The 9,983-nt window shown below is 33.3% G+C and overlaps 1 long non-coding RNA gene across 2 annotated transcripts; it reads right to left on the bottom strand.

The window, feature by feature from the left end:
• Window positions 1-3,798: 3,798 nt before the first annotated feature.
• On the bottom strand, window positions 3,799-8,738 carry LOC127865791 (uncharacterized). 2 transcript variants are annotated; one of them, XR_008042766.1, is made up of 5 exons: window positions 8,671-8,738; window positions 6,731-6,883; window positions 6,179-6,297; window positions 5,837-5,912; window positions 3,799-5,271 (listed from the first exon to the last, which is right to left on the bottom strand). It is a non-coding gene; the product is annotated as an uncharacterized LOC127865791 (long non-coding RNA). The 2 variants fall into 2 exon arrangements; XR_008042765.1 differs by lacking the exon at window positions 8,671-8,738 and adding an exon at window positions 7,202-7,990.
• Window positions 8,739-9,983: the final 1,245 nt, after the last annotated feature.

Below are 9,983 nucleotides of genomic sequence, written 5' to 3'. Positions count from 1 at the left end.
CACGGTTTTCTTGTTGTTGTTGACATTCACAATGTTTAGACCATTAAGCTATTTGTGGGAGATGGACTAATAAACAAGATGTGTTTGTGAAACACAATGTCCCCCTATATGACGTTTGACCTTGAAGGATGACCTTGACCTTGACCCTTCACCACTCAAAATGTGCAGCTCCATGAGATACACATGCATTTCAAATATAAAATTGCTAGCTTCGATATTGCAGAAGTGACATTACATGAGCAATTTTGACCCATATATTTGACCTTGAAGGATGACCTTGACCTTTCACCACTCAAATTGTGCAGCTCCATGAGATACACATGCATGCAAAATATCAAGTTGCTATCTTCAATATTGCAAAAGTATTCATAAAATAAGCGATTTTGGCAACATATATTTGACTTCTGACCTTGAAGGATGACCTTGACCTTGACCTTTCACCACTCAAATTGTGCAGCTCTATGAGATACACATGCATGCCAAATATCAAGTTGCTATCTTCAATATTGCAAAAGTACTCATAAAATGTGCGATTTAGTCCACATAATTATGACCTCTGACCTTGAAGGATGACCTAGACCTTTCACCACTCAAAATGTGCAGCTCCATGAGATACACATGCATGCAAAATATCAAGTTGCTATCTTGAATATTGAAATACTGCAAAAAAGTACATTAAATGAGCGATTTTGACCCATATATTTGACCTTTGACCTTGAAGGATGACCTTGACCTTTCACCACTCAAAATGTGCAGCTCCATGAGATACATATGCATGCCAAATATCAAGTTGCTATCTTCAATATTGCAAAAGTTATTGCAAATGTTAAAGTTGGCGCAAACCAACCAACAGACCAACCAACCAACAAACCAACCAACAGACCAACAGACAGGGCAAAATAATATGTCCCCCACTACTATAGTGGGGGACATAAAAATAAAAATAATGCCTATGCTAAATTTATCTTAATAAAAACAACCAGTATTTTCATCAACAATAAATGTAATAGTAATAATATGGTAAATAAAATTTAAAAAAGAAAGAAAATTAACAATAAAAACAAATGCCCAAACAATTATCAATACAGTTGGTATCTATTAGTAATGTTAACAAATCCATCTGAAGCGTGTTTACCCATTTTCAAAAAGTGAACAATATACTACAAAACTGTATGTTATATTCTAAAGATGACAAGAACATTTCATACAACTGCAAATCAAATAAACAGTAATGCTTAAAGGTCCCACTGAAAGACCGTTCTCAAATTGTGCATCAGAATAGGAAATTGTATAACTTAACAAGATGCGTTTGTGAAACACAATGTCCCCCTATATGACGTTTGACCTTGAAGGAAGACCTTGACCTTGACCCTTCACCACTTAAAATGTGCAGCTCCATGAGATACACACGCATTTCAAATATAAAATTGCTAGCTTCAATATTGCAGAAGTGACATTACATGAGCAATTTTGACCCATATATTTGACCTTGAAGGATGACCTTGACCTTGACCTTTCACCACTTAAATTGTGCAGCTCCATGAGATACACATGCATGCCAAATATCAAGTTGCTATCTTCAATATTGCAAAAGTAAATATAAAATAAGCGATTTGGGCCACATATATTTGACCTCTGACCTTGAAGGATGACCTTGACCTTTCACCACTCAAATTGTGCAGCTCTATGAGATACACATCATCATGCATGCCAAATATCAAGTTGCTATCTTCAATATTTCAAAAGTATTCATAAAATAAGCGATTTGGGCCACATATATTTGACCTCTGACCTTGAAGGATGACCTTGACCTTGACCTTTCACCACTGAAAATGTGCAGCTCCATGAGATACACATGCATGCCAAACATCAAGTTGCTATCTTCAATATTGCAAAAGTATTCATATAATGAGCGATTTTGGCCACATATATTTGACCTCTGACCTTGAAGGATGACCTTGACCTTTCACCACTCAAAATGTGCAGCTCCATGAGATACACATGCATGCCAAATATCAAGTTGCTATATTCAATATAGCTAAAGGAATTGCAAAATGTTAAAATTGGCGCAAACCAACCAACCAACAGACCAACCAACAGACCAACCAACAGACCAACCAACAGACAGGGCAAAAACAATATGTCCCCCACTACTATAGTGGGGGACATAAAAATAAATAATGTATGCAATACTGTAAAGGATGTCCTGTGAGGAAGTGTGTCTTATCATGTTACACATTTATATGATCGTCAAAATTATTACGACAGAATTTGACTTAAATGAACTTAGGCATGTGATACATCGTAATTACGTTCATTCAAAACAACTTTAGCATAATTTTATTTGAAGCACCGGTAATTTCATACACATTCCATTAGATAACTTTTTTTGTCTTTAAACAGCAATATTCAGTATAGATGACAACGGTTTTTAAAAATCAAAGCACAGCTTTAAAGTATTGAAAGTAAAATACTCGCACCCTCTTCCAACAGATCCTGATACAGTTTGTTCACTACATACATATTTTTCTGATGATAACGTTTTATTTTAAACTAAGTCTTATGCCCCATGAGGCATATGCAATGTACACATCAATTAACTCCCACTACTTTCAATTATAACTTCGAAAAATAGGGACTAATCATTAATTCGTATTTGACACTTCGATTGTTTGTTTAAAAATGTATTCGAATAATAGATTTTTAATCCCCCACATCAACATGTTAAAACTGTGTGACGTCCGAAAAAGCCGTTACGGTCTTTGTTATGACAATAATCACTCTCGAAAGTATCTTTTTTTAAATGAGATAAAGCAGTCATTAGTTAAAAACTATTTAATTGTTTGAATTATATGTTTTTTTTTATAATTGTTTTTATTTCAGGTTAGCATAGTTTCTAAATAGTAACTACATGTAATATTTTAAAGCCCAAAACAGTCCATTTGAGCTGGACAATTTATTTATATTATCATTCATAATCAAGTATAGAATAACCATTGACTTTAAATTGAACTGCAAACGTACTTCGTTTAAATCGTTTGTTCATCAAAACAACGCTTAATAAATACTACAAAAAAAAACTGGACGCCAAGAACGTGTTATTAGGGAAGCGTTGTGGACTAAAAACTATGAAGCCGTTCGGCTGTAATATAAAAGACAGTGTGTTCCAGTCAGCAACGTTGATATACAGCATATAATACATAATAATATATATATATATTTAATATATAAACATTATATATATTATATATATAATATTTATATAATAATATATAAACAGCGTAAATTGCATATAATACAGTGACTTCATATTATTTGCGCGTAACGTCACGTTCACGTCGGGTGACGTTACGTCATTTAATTGTATTTACATCCATTATTGTCAACAGAAGGAAACCCTATGTAACATTTTCTGGATATGTGGCTGGGAACGAGATTTTGACCCATCTGGTCAAAAAATGACTTTTTCAGTTAAGCATATATTATGAAAGTGCTACATCTGAAAAATCAAAATCTGAAATTTGAGCATTGAATTCCTAAAATTGACGAAGTTATGTCATTTTTTGTATTGCATGTCAGAAACACTGATTTGCGCGATTTTGTACGAAATGACGTTTCAATACAACGAAATGACGTTGTAATTCTACCAGTATTAGTTCATTTTATGCTGATCAGTTTTTGTTGATAATCACTCAATTGTGTGTGTATGGTGATGACAGTCAATAACTATGACTTACATAATTAATTGTATTATTATAAAACATTAAACGCTCATTGTTGCCATGGAAACAGACACTGTTCTTTTTTCAAATGTATTGTCATTTTAAAGAATTTAAGACACAGAATAACAACACATCAACAAAATATCTTCTGGACAGATATTAAACATTACCAACATGTTTATAGTAAAATCAATGTATGAACATTTTCTGAAAATAGGGGTGTATTCATAAATTGAACATATTGTATAGCAACGAACTTGAAACTAAAATGAAAAAAAAACTGACATTTTGAATTTTTGTTAAGCATCTATACTGCCATACATGGTTTATTTAGCAATTGTATTTTATTCAAAGATTGATACACAATTAATTAGATTTTTTAAAATTAAGTTAACAGTTGCTATGGAAACAGTAAATTATCAATTTCATTTGTACCTGTTATCAACAATGAAATTGACCATAAGTGTAGATAGAAAATAATATCAACCCATTTCATATATAGAGGTCCAAAAACATGATTATCAAATAAAAGAAAATTACAGCAATAAGCACATCAATATTCAATGGTAAACGTCACCATAGATTAAACTTTACACAACAAAATATGTTCGTTTACTTGTAAAATATAATAGATACATAATATGAACACATATGTTTACATCACACATTTTGATGTCAATACAAACTACAACAGTTTAAGTTATCTTTGAACACATGCCAGTCATATTATACAATGTAATAATCATACTGTACAGAATATTTTATAGTGAAATCACTATGATTGATTTGTTAATTAATTATAAATCTCAGTTCAGGTTATATATGCCCATAAACTATTTTTGATTATTGATTGCTATGTCACTTTCAATAAAAAAAACACACTATTAATAAGATATTCAGCTAATTGTCATACAAATAATACCATGTAAATGTCATAGTCATGAATACTAATCAGAAAACAGTTTATCATAAGTATTATGCAAGAACAACAATTTGAGAAAATGAACAATTGTTAATAGGATAACAAGCTCTCACATTTTTTACTTTGGAATAGATGGTTTGGGACACACAATGTCTCTGGCAACTTCATTGATAAAGAACGGTGCAATTTTCTCGTAAAGATACCACTGCCTCAGATGATCTAGAGGGGGGATAACCTTAACGGTTGGAAGGCAGCCTGCCTCGGGTCTTGCCTTTAGAAGATTAAATCTAACTTCCTCCGAGTCACAGAACTCTCGACAAATGAGAACCCCTGGCTCATCCGCAGTGCAACGAAAGTGGTAGTATTTTGTGATGTTTTTTAAAAGTTTGAAATAGTTTTCTAAGAATGTCTTCCAGTTCAAAAACACCACCGGTCTAGATGGATCATTTACGCGTTGCGGAATGTTATGCCCGGACCTAGAAGATGCTTTAACTGTGTAAGCAATGTCCTCCATACATTCAGCATCTGATTGGCGCCATTTTATTTTCCACACACCAAAGTGCCAATCTGGCGTGAATTTGGTATGTCCCGGTAGCATCATACTCAAGGAAACAGACTCATGCAGACCTGCAATGATATTCCAAAAAAACAGTAACAATTTTATAATCTTTTTCTTCAGGTTACAACCTCGAAAGATTCATTTCAATATGCTTTATACATTTTGTAATTGATAGAAACAAGCGACCAAAGTTCTTATCATATAGTATAACAAGAGCACCGCCTAGACAGCTCATCTATTTGTCAAAGTATGAATCAAATCTGATCATAAATAAAGAAGTTATGGCAATTTTAGTAAAATCTTTCCAAAATGAAATGGGGGGGATTCTTGGGTGGGATGGTTGGACAGTCTTTCAAAAATAAAATAATACAAATAAATATTTGTTTTTTTAAAGGATTTTGCAACAACATAAATGTTTTAATTGGGGGGGGGGGGGGGGGTTAAGAGGGGGGTATAGTTGGGGTGTGGTCATTTATTAGATGATTAGTGCTGCAAGTATGGAAGCAATAGCTTTGATACTTTAGAAATAAAGTGGACCTAAACACAAACCTTTTCAAATGTCTCTACACACTACACATTATTATACTTTTTAAATGGTTATATTTTAAAGAAAGACAATGACCGTTTTATTACCTGTCAACACTCTCCACATGCAATAGCCCAGAATGGTGTTGTTTTTATTCTGCCCAACAGCATTGTCAAAGTGAATCTGCGAATAAACATTTCTTGTTTAAAATAATTAATATATATTTAAATGGAGATTATTGCTACACCTATGAAAACATTTATGAATTAATGGAAACAGAATTATGTTATGTCCAGCAACAAAATGAAATAATTACAAATTACAAAAACATAGATTAAAGTAACAATTATTACAAAAGCAACTATGTATAAATTTACTTAATCTTTCCAATGAAAAGAAAGACAAAACATTATTTTGTTAATCTCAGAGTATGTATAGCAATAAATTACCTCTGCGTGTTTTTCTCAAGCGCCAAAGTGAGAAAAATAGTGGTGCACCAAACTTGTGACACAATCGCCACCTTTCCCAGGCATTTCTGACTCGTCAATCATATAGAATCTCTGTATTCCTGTAATATTGTTTTATGTACATAAAAATAATTTTTACAAATAAAAACTATAAAAAGACTATATTTTAATACGCCATGCATACAAGATTTTCACTTAATATTTGTGCAAAACACTTGTATTGTTTAATTACAATATACACAAGGCTTGTCAGCAAAGGATGACATATGCCTCCTTTTTCCACATTTTTCTAAACCTAAACGCAAAGTGTTTTTGCACTTTTTCGAAACCTAAACGCAAAGTGTGACGGAATTTCAGACAGACAGACAGACAGACAGTGTGATCACTATATGCCCACCTTCGGGGGCATAAAAACAACAACTAAATAATGCAGTATATTGACAAATGTTTTTCTTATAGTAGTGCAATGTAGTTACAATTAGTTATTATTACATATTGTGAAGATATATAAAACTGATAATTACAATAACATACCTGTTCCTTCAGCGCACATCCCAAACACATGGCACGTTCTTGGTGTCGCAAAGTAGATTGGCCCCACTTGCATGGCGTGATGAGGGTAGTGTACACACTGGGCAAAATCCCATGAGTAGTGAAGTGTGGCATCTAGTGAACATGGTTCTGCACCTGTTAACAAAATGAACCAAATTGTATTAAGTGAATCAATTTATTTAGACATTTTTTATTATATATACATATTTTTATAATTGTTTCCCAACATGTACAGCTAGATGCACCATATAAATGAATTTTCAACATTTAAGCTATTGCATGTTCATGGCAAAATGCATAAAATGCTGCGGTTCATCTTCCAGGACAAAGCACAAATGTACCTCATATGAGGTACCTTATTTGTATAACATATTTTTGAATAGTTAATTTACAATTTATGAATTTATAATGGAAATAAAATTTGTTTATTAAAAAATCCTAATTTTTCAAGACCTTCAGTGACATCTGTAGTACTGCACACAGCTTTACTACAAAGAACCTGGTCCTTGAAAAGTTGGCGTTGCCGGTTGGCCTTTTGAACATGACATGTATAGTCACTTAGTACGTTGTGCCTTTCTTCATCTGACAGATGAGCATTGGTTTTTAATTTGCCCATGAATTTTTGACATTTTACACACAAATCTGTCGCTGGTGTAGCTACTGCAATGTGGGGGCATAATGAATTCCATTTGTTTCTAAATGTTTTTAAAGACACAACTCTATAGTTTGCTTCCTTTGCACTCTTCATGTATAAGTCATAAATGTCAGTTACATTTTTGTCACATGGAAGAAGCAAAACTGTCTGCTTTGGACAATTAGGCAGTCGTCCGGGCAAAGGTAATGCATTTTTATTTGCATATTCTTCAATGAATTTTTTTATTCTTGTAGTATCGTCGAATGAAAGTGCATGGGCAGGTGTTGTTTTGCAATTACCATGTTCATTGACACTCAGGCCATACATGTCATAAGACTTACTCATTCTTTTCAACATTGACTGAGAAATTGCAAATGCAAAACAGAAAGTTTTCTTACAAATTTGCTGACCATGGAAAAAATATTTCTGAGACGGTCTCGTTCGCAACTTTTTAGATTTTTTGTTTTCAGATGTAAAAGTACTATTTTTTCTTTGGGTACAAAGTTGGGATTTAACTACAAGTTCTTTTTCTCTTGAAGACAGTTCCTGGCATTGGGTCCTATTTTCTAGCAGATTATCAACACCAACTATTGTTGAACATGGTTTACTTCCATTAAAGACACTATACTGGCATGTTTCACGCGTGAAATTTGAAATAATTTTTGCTTCTTTTTGATCTTCTTTTCTAATGTCATTCTGTTTGTGATCCATTTGTATTTGGTCAGGCTCGGATTCGCCACAATTAATGTGGTCATCATAAAGTAAGCAATCAACCTGATCACATGTATCACCATCATAATCATCAAAATGATCATCAACATCTTCAAATGAAATACTTGCATGATTTCCCAAATCTACATCACAAGTTTCAACCTGTACAAAATTGGATTGGAAAACTGTCAAGTTATCATTTGATTTTGCAAAAGATTCATGGCCAATGTGGTATAACTCATCAACTTGTGCAAGTTCATTTAAAAATACGTCATCAGGTTGTGACAATTCGTATGGAATTGTAGATTCTTGGGAATAAATTTCACTAGTTTGGCTCATCATTCTTATGAAAACTTCACATAACATAAACTATCATTGTATGAAAACCAAACGACATTTTTTGACAACTTCCGGGTGAAAATTCCAATTATCGCATATAATCATGAATCGTACAGCCAAACTAATTTTAACAGTGGTAATAAACACTAGACGTGGTTAAATTTATATGGGATAATCCTTTGCCGACTAATTTCACATTATTTGACGGAAAAACAACAAAAAAGAAAGAAAAACTAACCTTTTTGTAAGCAGGAAGTTTATCCATTAATTGATGCAGTCACACGGTGCCGTAGTGTACGATGGGTTATAAATCAGCTATGGTTAAACTATACTAAAGTTTTCGTATAAAAACCGTAACATAATCACTGATTGGGTAATTCATAGATTGTTTCGGAAAATAAATAAAAGAAATAAGATATTTATCGCAGTAAAAACGAGTGAAAATTGGGGCAGGTATAAAACCCGGAAATATCCGGAAAACCCGGAAATCTTTAAGGTAAAACCCGGAACCGATATAAATGGTTATAACTTCATTATTATTCGTCCGATATTAATTATAATGGTACCGTTGTAAAGAAGATCCTCTACAGATTCTAACCATATCAAAATATTTTATGGCAGGGTCGTAGTCGGCCTGTAAATCGCGGACAAAGTCGGCCTGTTTTAACGTTTTTTTACACACGCAAATGCCGAAAAGAAAACCCGGAACCGATATAAATGGTTATAACTTCATTATTATTCGTCCGATATTAATTATAATGGTACCGTTGTAAAGAAGATCCTCTACATTTTCTAACCATATGAAAATATTTTATGGCAGGATCGTAGTCGGCCTGTAAATCGCGGACAAAGTCGGCCTGTTTTAACGGTTTTTTTTACACACGCAAATGCCGTAAAGAAAACCCGGAACCGATATAAATGGTTATAAATGCATTATTATTCGGCCGATATTAATTGTAATGGTACCGCTGTAAAGAAGATCCTCTACAGTTTCTAATAATATATAAAATAGTTTATGGCAGGGTCAAAGTCGGCCTGTAAATCGCGGACAAAGTCGGCCTGTTTTAACGGTTTTTTTTTACACACGCAAATGCCGTAAAGAAAACCCTGAAAAGGAAAAAGGGGTTATAAAAACATTATTATTGATTCGATATTAATTATAATGGTACCGTTGCAAAGAAGAACCTCCACAGTTTCTAACCATGTTAAAATATTTTATGGCAGGGTCAGTGCCAACCTTTAAATCGCGGTCAAAATTGACCGAAAAATACCGTTTTGTTTTTGTACACAAAACAATGTCTTGAGGAAAACACGTAAAAGCTAAAAGGGGCTATAAAAGCATCCTTTTTCTAACCGACCATACATTTTTGGTACCGTTGTTATGGTTTTCTTCCACTGTTTCTAAATATGTAAAAAAATGTGAGAAAGCATAATATGAAATAAGGCGATGCACCAAAGCGACTCAATTAATCTGTAATAGAAGAAACCACGGACTCTAGATGACAATATACAATATACGCACCGTAATTCAACAACAAACGGGCCATATTA

This window comes from Dreissena polymorpha, chromosome 2, assembly GCF_020536995.1.
Source record: "Dreissena polymorpha isolate Duluth1 chromosome 2, UMN_Dpol_1.0, whole genome shotgun sequence".
Taxonomy (NCBI): domain Eukaryota; kingdom Metazoa; phylum Mollusca; class Bivalvia; order Myida; family Dreissenidae; genus Dreissena; species Dreissena polymorpha.
The sequence above is the reverse complement of the archived record's forward strand: the minus strand, read 5'-3'. Positions and strand labels throughout refer to the sequence as shown.